This window comes from Nuphar pumila, chromosome 16 (assembly GCF_984573655.1).
Source record: "Nuphar pumila chromosome 16, dmNupPumi1.hap1.1, whole genome shotgun sequence".
NCBI lineage: Eukaryota > Viridiplantae > Streptophyta > Magnoliopsida > Nymphaeales > Nymphaeaceae > Nuphar > Nuphar pumila.
This window is the reverse complement of record NC_143264.1, coordinates 20545023-20556161: the sequence shown is the minus strand read 5'-3', so window position 1 is coordinate 20556161 and position 11139 is coordinate 20545023. Positions and strand designations below refer to the sequence as shown.

Genomic DNA, 11139 nt, shown 5'->3' with positions numbered 1-11139 from the left:
TTGATGGGTTGGGTACCCGACCCATTGACATTTAGGCACCTGCATCTATTATGTGGGTCATATATCTCCTATCCTGCGGGCGTGTGGGTTTCGGCATTCATGAGAGCCTCCCTTTCACACGAAAGGTGGTCCCTTTCATATGAAAGGGGATGAAAACAAGCATCTCTAAGGTAGCTTTTGATATCTAAATTAAGAATGGAAACCATCAGACCCTCATTTTCTGAATCTTCTGCACCTAGTGAAGATAAGGATTGGATCACAGCCCAGCAAGTCTGGGACCGGACCAAGTGCATTGGGACCAAGACACCATTTGAGTATTTGCATCCAGAACTGAATCAAACAACTTTATACATAAGGTCAGATTGAGTCGAGCCCTGTTGAACATGCACTTGGCTATGTCCGTGAACGCCTTCAAACTGGACCGGACCCACCTAAGGTCCTACTTTGACTAGCATGCCAAAAACATACAATGAAGACTTGAAGAGTTTTGCGGGTAGGTCAGTCTGTGTTTGTGTCGGTACCCGACCTTTTGACTGCCAGCGATGATAAACTGAAAAACTCAAAACCGCTACAAATATTTAGTTAAGTAATTTTGTGTCATCTACGTTGAGATGGCCGAGTTGGTCTAAGGCGCCAGATTAAGGTTCTGGTCCGAAAGGGCGTGGGTTCAAATCCCACTCTCAACAAGTTCTATAACAATTTTTGGTTTTGTCTCGTATTATACCTTTTTTAACGAGTCAACTCTTTTTTTTTTTTCAACTTTTTCTCAAAGGGCTGGAATATAGGAGCTTCATCTATTCAGATTTTGGTGATGGTTCATATGTGTACAGGCATTTTAATTTTTATTATTCTGCAAAAAATTGCTGAAAAAAACGAAAAAACCAAATTTCCACGACAGGCTGGACCATGTGAGCCTTATAATGGTTACATGCTATGTCACAAAGATGCATGGACTCGAAACCACAGGATGCGGGTACGACTCACAAGTTCGATTTTTTTTTTTCAAAATCGGGGCACAAGAACATGAGATTTGTTATATTCAGTTTAATTATATAGAAATGTTTTACACTGAAGTAGGTTCCTGGTATGTTTAGCATGTCTGGTCAGATCCTTCTCCAAAAAAAAAAAAGTCAGATTCTCAGACAAGGTGGATCAAGATTGACCCCAGTTTGATGATTTCAAATTTTCAATTGGACCCAGATTAAAAAAAATCAGCTCATTTTTTACTAGAAAACTGAAAAGGAGGGCTCCTATTGACATTTATGGATCTGGATCCTACAAATTGGACTGGTTTGTATCCTTCTGGTTTAGGAGATGCTATCTTGCTTTGATTCATTTATGGCCATGAAGAGGAATGTTTTTATGTGGTGCTAACGATTTAATAACTATCTTTGTAGCTCCAGAATGTTTCAGTTTATGCTCCTACCTATTATCTGGATATACCAAGAGAGATGTACGAGGCTACTATGAAATATTTACTCATGGGTGGGGCAAGCTCTTCTATTCTGGTTTATGGTTTCTCTTGGCTATATGGTTCATCCGGGGGAGAGATCGAGGGTACACTAAATGGACCATCAGAAGTACTAATCATGCTGGACTTAAGTTGGTGAAAGGATTACTATTGGATTGGTTTGAAGTTGCATCAGATGCAACTGAGTCCAGCTCTATTACCAATACAAACAACAGTTTTTTATTTTCATTCTTCGTTTTTTGTTTTCTTCAAAGCGTGGGCAGCAGTTTAAGCCAAAATGCAACATCTGGAAAGGAGAATTAGACTATCCTAGCCAATGGGTCTTGGGTCCAAATCCATTAGCTTGCCTAGCAACAGAAGAAAAGAGTTTTTCAGCTCAGTGATGCCATAACAAGGTCAAGGGAGTTTCAATTAAAAAAGGACAGTAAGTTCATGAGCCAGGATCAGGTGCAAACAGTAAGTTCATGGTGAGAAATGATATTCAAACTTTTTCCACTATGAGTTCTCCATTCATACTCCATTGGTATTATAGCAGAAAAAATGCATAGAGCGCCTTTTTCATAATGGTTTTTGTGTTGGGACTTTCCTGTTGATCGGCTGGCCTGCACAAAAAACACTGAAGAAACCAGATTCTGTGTAAAAAAAAAAAAGCAGTTGCAGGGGACAGATATACCTGATGCCGCCATTGCTGTGGCGACCAGAGCGGGGGAAGCCGCTGGTGGTGGCTGGAGCAGAGGATGCGGTTTCTCCTCAGTCGGACTGCGGCCCTCCACAAGTGCAGGCTGCCGGATGCAGTCGATGAGCATGATCGATTCTCGCGACCTGATGGAAATACTCTGAAAGGAGACGTAAGATTCTAAACCCTCTCTTGTATTTTCCTGTATGTGATCTGTATCTTGTTTTTACACATATTGGGGTTGCTCATGAAACCCCCTTTTATAAGCACAGAGTAGGAATGGTTGTGTAACCGTTCCCCTTTGATTCTGTGTGGGTTTAATGGAAGAAACACCTTCCGTGGGTGAGGTTATCTACATCGTGGGTAACCATCACCAACGTGGTGGTTTAACCCAACATTCTCTTACTTGTTCTGATGATAAACCCTTTAACTAGAAAACTTTATGAGAATGTTCTTAATGAATAGATTGGCCTTTATAATATATTCTATAGGTCCTTAGTTGAATCTCTAATCCTTATGAGATTAACAACAAAAAAATAATGAGAATCATGAACTGAAAGTGATCACTTTATTTATATGCATATGTCAAAAAGAGTTTAACAAGCCCATCCTCATTACATGTTCGGAATATAATCTCGGTGCTAGCACTTTAGTAAGAGGATCAACGATCATCTCTTTGGTACCAATATTAACAATATGCACTAAATGATTATCCGTCATTTCTTTAACAACAAAATACTTCAATTCCATATGCTTACATGACGTAGTACTTTTGTTGTTGTTCAAAAATGACACCACAACTTCATTATCACAGTAGACCTTCAGTGACTTCCCAATGAAATCAATCACCTTTAACTGTGATACAAAGTTCTTTAACCATATAGCCTACGAGGTAGTCTTGTACAGTGTTATGAATTCTGTTTCCATGGTGTGGGCAACAGTGATCGTCTACTTCCCACTGCTCCAAGAGTACCCCCAGCAAGTAAGAAGACATACCCAATAATAGACTTTCTACTATCATGGTATCCTCCTAAGTCTGCATTTGAGTAGCCAATGACCTCGAGGTGATCAACTTTATGATACATCAACATATGGTCTTTTGTCCCTTGCAAGTATCGCAAGACTTTCTTGGCAACCTTCCAATGGGGTAAACCTGGGTTAAACTGAAATCTGCCAAACACCCCTACTGCAAAAGAAATATCTGGTCGAGAACATGTCTACACGTACTGCAAGCTGCCAACACCTGATGCATACAGATAAGCACTTATCTGTGCTTTGTCAATATCATCCTGTGAACAATCCTTTAGGCTCAACTTGTCACCTTTTGATATGAGTGTTAAACTAGGAGAACAATTCTCTATCCCATATCGCTTTAACACCTTATCTATATAGGATCTTTGAGAGAGGCCTAGAAAACCTTTTGCTCTATCTCAACGAATCTCAATGCCAAGAACATAAGCAGCCTCACCCATATCTTTCATATCAAAATGTGATGTATGAAAATGTTTTGTCTCTGAAAGCAACTTTATATCATTTGTTGCAAGTAAAATGTCATCCACATACAACACCAATATAATGAACTTACTCCCACTTTCCTTAAGGTATATACATTGATCAATAATATTTTCTGTGAACCCGAAAGTCACAATGACTTGGAAAAATTTAATCTACCACTGTCAGGAAAGTTGTTTAAGTCCATATATTGATTTGTTGAGCTTACAAACCAGTTGATCATTTTCAGAGAAACCAAGAGATTGATCCATATATACCTTTTCATTCAGATCCCCGTTGAGAAACATTGTTTTCACATCCATCTAGTGTAGCTCCAAGTCATAATGAGCTACAAGGGCCAAAATTATCCTCATTGACTCTTTAGTTGAGACAGGAAAAAATGTCTCATTGTAGTCAAAGCCCTACATCTGGTTGAATCCTTTAGCAACCAATCTTGCTTTATGTCTCTCTATGTTACCTTTGGAGTACTTGATCTTAAAGACCCATTTACACCCTACAGGCTTTACCCTCTTAGGTAGCTCGACAAGATCCTACACTTGATTTTTAGCCAGAGTTTAACTCTTCTTTCATGACTTCTATCCAGTGTGTAGATTGTTTGCTTTCCACAACTTTCATAAAAGTCAACGGGTCATCATCCATATCTATGAAATCACTAGGCTCTTGAAGGTACACCACATAATTAGGATGTATGGCAGATCTCCTATTCCTTGTGGATCTCCAAACAGGTTGTTGTTCAAGTTTAGATTGAACCTGATCATCCTGTTCATGCTTTTTCGCATTGTCCACAATATGTTCACTTTGGATTTGTGCATCAACAATCGAATGATCAACCACATCATCATTAGAAATAATAATGTGGTATCTTTCGGTGTTTTTCTTAACAGGTGAAAAAACTGGATCCTATACTTCCTCAAAACCAAGGTTTTGAAAGTTTTGAAGTGCACTTAATCCTACTGAACCATCTTCTAGGAATTTTGCCTTATCCGTTTCAACAATCTGTGGTGAGTGAGATGGGCAATAAAACCTGTACCCTTTTGATCTTTCTAGATAATCAATGAAATATCCACTGGTTGTTCTTAGATTAAAGGCTTTAATGTGAGAGTTATACAACTTAGCCTGTGCAGGACATACCCATATGTGCATATAAGACAAAAATGGTTTTCTACCTGTCCATATCTCGTAAGGAGTTTTAGGCACAGATTTTGTAAGAACCTTATTCAAAATATGCACAGCAGTCCTTAAGGTTTCACCCCACAACTTCATGGGAAGTGTTGAATAATTCAACATAGCTCTGACCATTTTTTTAAGCGTACGATTTCTCCTTTCAGCTACATCATTCTGGTAGGCACTACCAAGCATGGTATATTGAGGCACAATGTCTTTCTCTTTTAAAAATCGCGCTAATGGTCCTTCCCTTTACCCCATCTCAGTAAACCTACCATAATATTTACCACCTCTACCAGACCTGACTATTTTAATAACTTTATCGGTTTATTTCTCTACTTCTTTCTTAAATTTCTTAAACATCTGAAAAACATCAGATTTTTCAAAAATAAAGTAGAGATACATATACCGTGAATAATCATCAATAAAGGTGACAAAATATTTTTCGCCTGTGTAACAAGGAGAAAAAGGTTCACATATATCTGTGTGAACTATCTCTAATATCTCACTACTGCGTTTGACACCCTCTTTATATGTGTTTGTATGCTTAGCCTTTATGCAATCAACACATGGGTTATTGTCGATAAAATCTAGAGATTTCAAGATCCCTTCATTTATGAGTCTCTTTATTCTCTTTTCAGAGAGATGACCCAACCTTCGATGCCAAAGCATGTAAGATTTATCATTTATCAAGCTACGTTTATTTCCAACCAATGCGTATTCAGAAGTCAAGGACTCTTGAGTTTGAATCTTCACGTTCAATCTATGCAAACCATCATAAACTGATGCAGAACCAATTTCAATTGAATTTCTATAAGTGAATAATTTAGAATTTTCAAACTTAAAACAATATCCAAATTTATCCAATTTCGAAATTGAAATTAAGTTTCTACTATATGTTGAAATATAAAAGACATTATGAAGATCTAAAACTATGCTTGTATCTAGAGTAATTCTGTAGATTTCAACATCCTTCACATGTGAATGCATATTGTTTCTCGCATAGATGCGCTTCTCATGCATTTTTGGTTCCTTTCTGCTCAGGAACAATTGTAGACAGTTGGAAATATGAACAATAGCATCAGAATCAACCCATCAGCTATTTTCAGAAATTTGTAATAAATTACATTCATAAGAAACAAATGACAAATTACCTCTCTTTTCCAACCACTTTTTGTGCTTTATGCAATCTATCTTCCTGTGTCCCTTCTTCTTGCAAAAGAAGCACTTTATGGGATCAGAGTCGGATTGCATGCCTTGGGATGTCTTATCCCTTGTTGGCTTCTTCCTAGCATTTCTCTTAAATGCATTCTTCCTTGGTCCTACCTTGGATGCATGAGAAGCCATATGTGCACTCTGCACCTTCTTCCCTTTCAACCTCTTTTCTTCTTCAACACACTTAGACATAAGTTCATTGAACATTCATTTATCATTATGTGTGTTGTAAGAGATTTTGAAAGGTTCGTACTCCAAGGGTAAGGACACTATAACTAAATGCACTAGGAAAGAATCAGAGATGGTAAGCTTCATGTCATTTAGTTGAGATGCTGTGTTCCTTATTTCCAAAATGTGCTGACGAATATTTTCCTTTCCAGTATATTTCATAGATATGAGTTTAGACATCAGGGTACTAGCTCTGACCTTATTTGAACTCGCAAATTGTGCTTCAATAGCACTTAAAAACTCTCTAACTGTCTTGCATTATGGTATGACACTACGAATATTCTTAGCCACCGTAGATTATAAAAGCAATAGACTAAGTCTATTCGAGCACTCCCACTTCTCAAAAGCAGTATTTTGATCAATAGTGCTTTGATAAGTTAAAGCAACATGTTCTTCTATCTTTAGGGCCAGATTTATATACCCTAATGTAAACAGTACAGTCTCTTTTCAATCACTAAAATTTGATCCATCTAGAAAAGGTATACAGCTACAGCCATCTAAAATCACATAACTAGAAACTGCACGACAAAAGACATGTATAAAAAAGGCATTCGTATGAGACTAAAACTTTAATGAAAAAAGCAAAAGAATAAAGACCCTTAATATGCTTATTTCTAGGCGAGTGAAGGGGGTCATCGGAATCCTACTTTGGTAAGAGCTTCGACACACGAAACCACTTCACCTACTGACCATATTCGGTAAACTAAGGTTCTTGTGAAGTTAGACCATCAACACAATGTACCTTTGGATACACATGTGTGATGTATCTCGACACGTTTACCTTATTCTACCCTACTTAAATTTCAAACACAATAAAACTACCTTTGGGTCGTTTATCGTTTCACTAATCTAAGTACAATGTTAATATCAACTTAAACTGTATGATAATATTGAAATTCTTTGATGACATACATGTATTCAGTCACTTTGGGGACGTGAATATACTAAGTCATCTAACTATCCTCAATGCCAATATTAAACCATCATTTATGTATGCATAATTTCAAATAAATGCATGAACAATAATAAAAGTTAAGCTTAAATGGGTAAAACCTTAGGTCCTCAAGCAGGAACCAGTCTGAAAGCACTCTGAACTGGTCTGAAACGGCCCCGAACCAATAATCCAATGGTCCAAACAAGTTCTGAACCTTATGAATCGGTGTCAAGTATGAATAAAGGTTCGTAAAAACCTTATAATCGTATGCCAAAAATCTTTGTATTTCATTATATTTATGAAAACAGGGTCTTAGCATTTCGGAACCGGTGAGAAACTGGAAGGAACCAGTCAAAAATGGTTCCGAACCGGTCCTGAAAGGGGCCAAATCAGTCCTTGATCTGGTTCAAGCCAAATAGTGCTTGGGCCCTACTGGATCTAGGTCAGAACCAGTTCAAACTGAATCCGGGTTGGACCCAGCTTGAACTGGATCTGGGTTGGACCCAGCTTGAACTGTATTCGGGTCGGACCTGACTTAAACTGGATCCGGATCAGACCCGATGTTAACCAGATTCAGGTCTCACTCGGTATTAACTGAATCCGGGCCAGACCCGGTAATAACCTGATCCGGGTCAGAACTGGTTATAACTGGATCTGGGTTTGACCTGGTTATTGGCCGGATCCGGGTCAGACCCGGTAATAACTTGATCCGGGTCAGACTCAGCTATAACTGAATCCAGATCAGACCCAGTTACTGGCCGGATCCGGGTCAAACCCGATATTAACCGGATCGGGGTCTGACCCGATATTAACAGGATCCGGGTCAGACCCGATAATAACCTCATCCGGGTCCGACCCGGTATGAACTGGAATGGTGATCATGCATATATTTTAGGGATTTTTCATATAAAAATATGCATGATTTCATGAGAATATGAATTAAAAACCCAATTTTATGTTAGTTTCGAGTAAATGTGCTAAAATGATTTAAAAATAGAAAATGCATGAAAAATAGTTTTATTTTACATTTTAATGCCTATTTTAGTGTTTGACATAATTGTAGTAGTTTAGTTTTTGAAAATCATAAAAAAATTAGAGTTAAAATAGACTTAGTTTTGTATTTTCTAAAACATAGTCATTTTGAGTTGTTTTGTAAATAACTTTTTGAAGAGAGGTTTTTGAAATGCAATTTTACAAAGAAGAGGGACTTATGGAGAAAAGTTCAAAATTATAAATATCATACGTAGGGGGAAGAGAGACTTGTCTTCTCTCTTTTGCCTAAGCCCTCTCTTCTTCCCTTTCCTCTCCACCTCTTCTTACCTCTTCTTCTTCTTCTCCCTATTTTCTCCTCTTTTTCTCATCCTCTTTCCGGTGGAGAATTCCGGCAATGGCTGAAGCAAGATAGAGGATTCCAACCTCTCTTCTAATCACTCCAATTCCCGGTAAGTCATCTAATTCTTCTTATTTCTTCTTCTTCTTCTTCTTCTTCTTCTAATTAGTTTTTCTTCTTCTTCGTTTTAATTTTTTTTTTTAAAAGATAATCTGCATCTCAATTTGGAAAATGAAAAAAAATTTGTCAAGAAAACATAAAAAGGAAAAAAATATCTGCAAAGGAATTCCGACGATCAACAGGGATCTTCCAAAATATTTGTTTTGAGGAATCGTTTTGATAAATACTTGCAGTAATTCTTGATCAAAATCTTGATCTGGATCTGATGGAGTAATTTCTGTATATTGATTATCTGAATCAATATCAGAAGTAGACAAATTGTTTTCAAAATTCTGTTGATCGTCATGACTGAAATCTGACTTCCGGCGAGTGAAGTCCAGCCTGAATGAGTTTTCCGGTGCTCGATTGCTTGAGTTTGAACGATTAGATGTCTGGATCGAGTATCTTCAATTGATTCCTGGTTTAAATTGTTTGAACTTCAATTTGACAATATCGGATTGTTGACCAAAGTAGCTCCAGCAATCGGCTGAATCTCTGCAAAAATTTTTCTGAACGATGTTGATGAGTAGATTTCCGGTGAAGGTCTGATCTCTTTGGAAATCATTGTGTCTTCTGTCATCCAAAAATTTGAATTGTGTTTACTAATATCTGATATTCTCCTATCAGAATCCCCTGCTTTAGCCAGAGAGATACTGATTTTTGAATCAGTTTTACTGTTTTTCTGGTGACTGATTGATTGTTTTTCGGTGATCGATTGTTTAAAATTCAATTGAGTGTCGTGTTTTACTGATCTCCGATGGCTGTTACTGTTTTTTTTTTATCGTCGTTCGTTGAAGTTACTAAACATTTGATCTCTGTTGCTGGTTAGAATATCGGTAAGTGATTGTTTTTCCGGCAAGTGTCTGATCTGTAATCACCGTGCTTTTACTGTTTTCTGGCAAGTAATCTTTTGATCATCGATCATGATAAAGGGAATTCTTGTAATTGCTTGGTTGATTTCCAATTGATTCCATCGTGCGTAAGCTGTAAAATCAAGAGTTTCATCCATGAATTACAGAGGAATCGTGATTCCTCTAAGTTCATCGCGATTTAAAAAAAAAATGTCTGAACTTTACTAATAATCAATGTTTTCTGGCAAAAGTCTTCCGGCAATTGAAGTTGAGTGAAATCTGGCAGTCTTGAAAATAATTTTTAGCAATCTTGTATTGATTGAAGAGTGTTGAGATTGGAGTAAAAATTTCAGTAGATGTTTGAAATATCTTTGAATTATAATGTTGTGTAAATCCAGTATATATCAAATGCATGAAATGCTAAGTTTCATAGTGTATTTTCTATGAATTTCACTATTGATTTTCAATGAGTGTCATTGCATGTTGTTATTAAGTGTTAGCTGGAGAAAATTTGAGTTTTGCTGAGTTTTAATTGTTGAGTATTAGTTCATTAACTTGTAGATTTCAGTTTAATCTACCAATAGTTAGTTGTCAGTTCATCAATTAGTTAGTAGTTAGATTTAATTAGATTTCAGTATAATTAGCATTTTATTTCATGTCAATTAGTAGTTAGTAATCATTTTTAATTTGAAGTGTCATTTAGATTTTATAAATATTTTTTTAGTATAGTTTTATTCTTTTATTTTGTACTGCTCGTGTTTCTCTTGATTTGTGCAGGATTGCACAGAAGTGGAGCTAAAGCGCATCTTTGACACGAAGTACATAAAGATAGAAGATTGTTTTTACTTTTCAGTTAGAATTAGGAATTTAATTCTGGGTTTGTAAATATTGCACTTTACGCCCTCTGCGAAGGGTATTCATTTGTTGTAATAGCCAGTGGTTTTTACTTTTCTGAACATTTTACATTTCTATAATTCAGCAATAAAGATTAGTTTAGAATTGTGTGCTTGAATACAAAATATTCCCGTTCCCTGAGTTCGACCCAGTCTCATCCACTAGTGAGAACCGGTTTTTATTATTTGATGTCTGGTTTTCACATGCTTTTCATATAAAAATCTTTTCAAAATTTACAATGATTGCAAGAAGACATCAAATTTTTGGCGCCGTTGCCGGGGAACGGCGTAATATTAGTATTCACTTTATTGCCTAGTGTTTGCTTTGCATTTAGGTTTAGAACCACGTATGTGCATATCTTAGAGAAGAGCTTACTTTTCTGCACAACCCACCTATTAGGATTCCCTTTGAGGTGACTGTGTACGATTGGTACCGTACACATAGATTTTATATTTCTTATGCATAATCTCTTTTATGTGTAACTGCGTGGTGTTTGTTTAGTTTTTGTTGTTTTTAGTTTACCCGCTTTGTGGTTTGCGTGGTTTGGCGGCTTAGTGCGTTAGTTAGGTAGAAAACCCAAAGTTAGGACGTGAGCTACACCGGTCTACTCCAAGGTGTATGCAAGGGCGACACTCACTTGACCCTGAGCTGGTAGAGCCGATTGAGGACCCCGAGTCCCTTATTAGAAGAGCCCAGAGATCTGCA

At 37.1% G+C, this 11139-nt stretch overlaps 1 non-coding gene across 1 annotated transcript; it reads left to right on the top strand.

Moving 5' to 3' along the window:
• Positions 1 to 605: 605 nt before the first annotated feature.
• TRNAL-AAG (transfer RNA leucine (anticodon AAG)) lies at positions 606 to 686 on the top strand. The gene has a single exon. It is a non-coding gene; the product is annotated as a tRNA-Leu (tRNA).
• Positions 687 to 11139: the final 10453 nt, after the last annotated feature.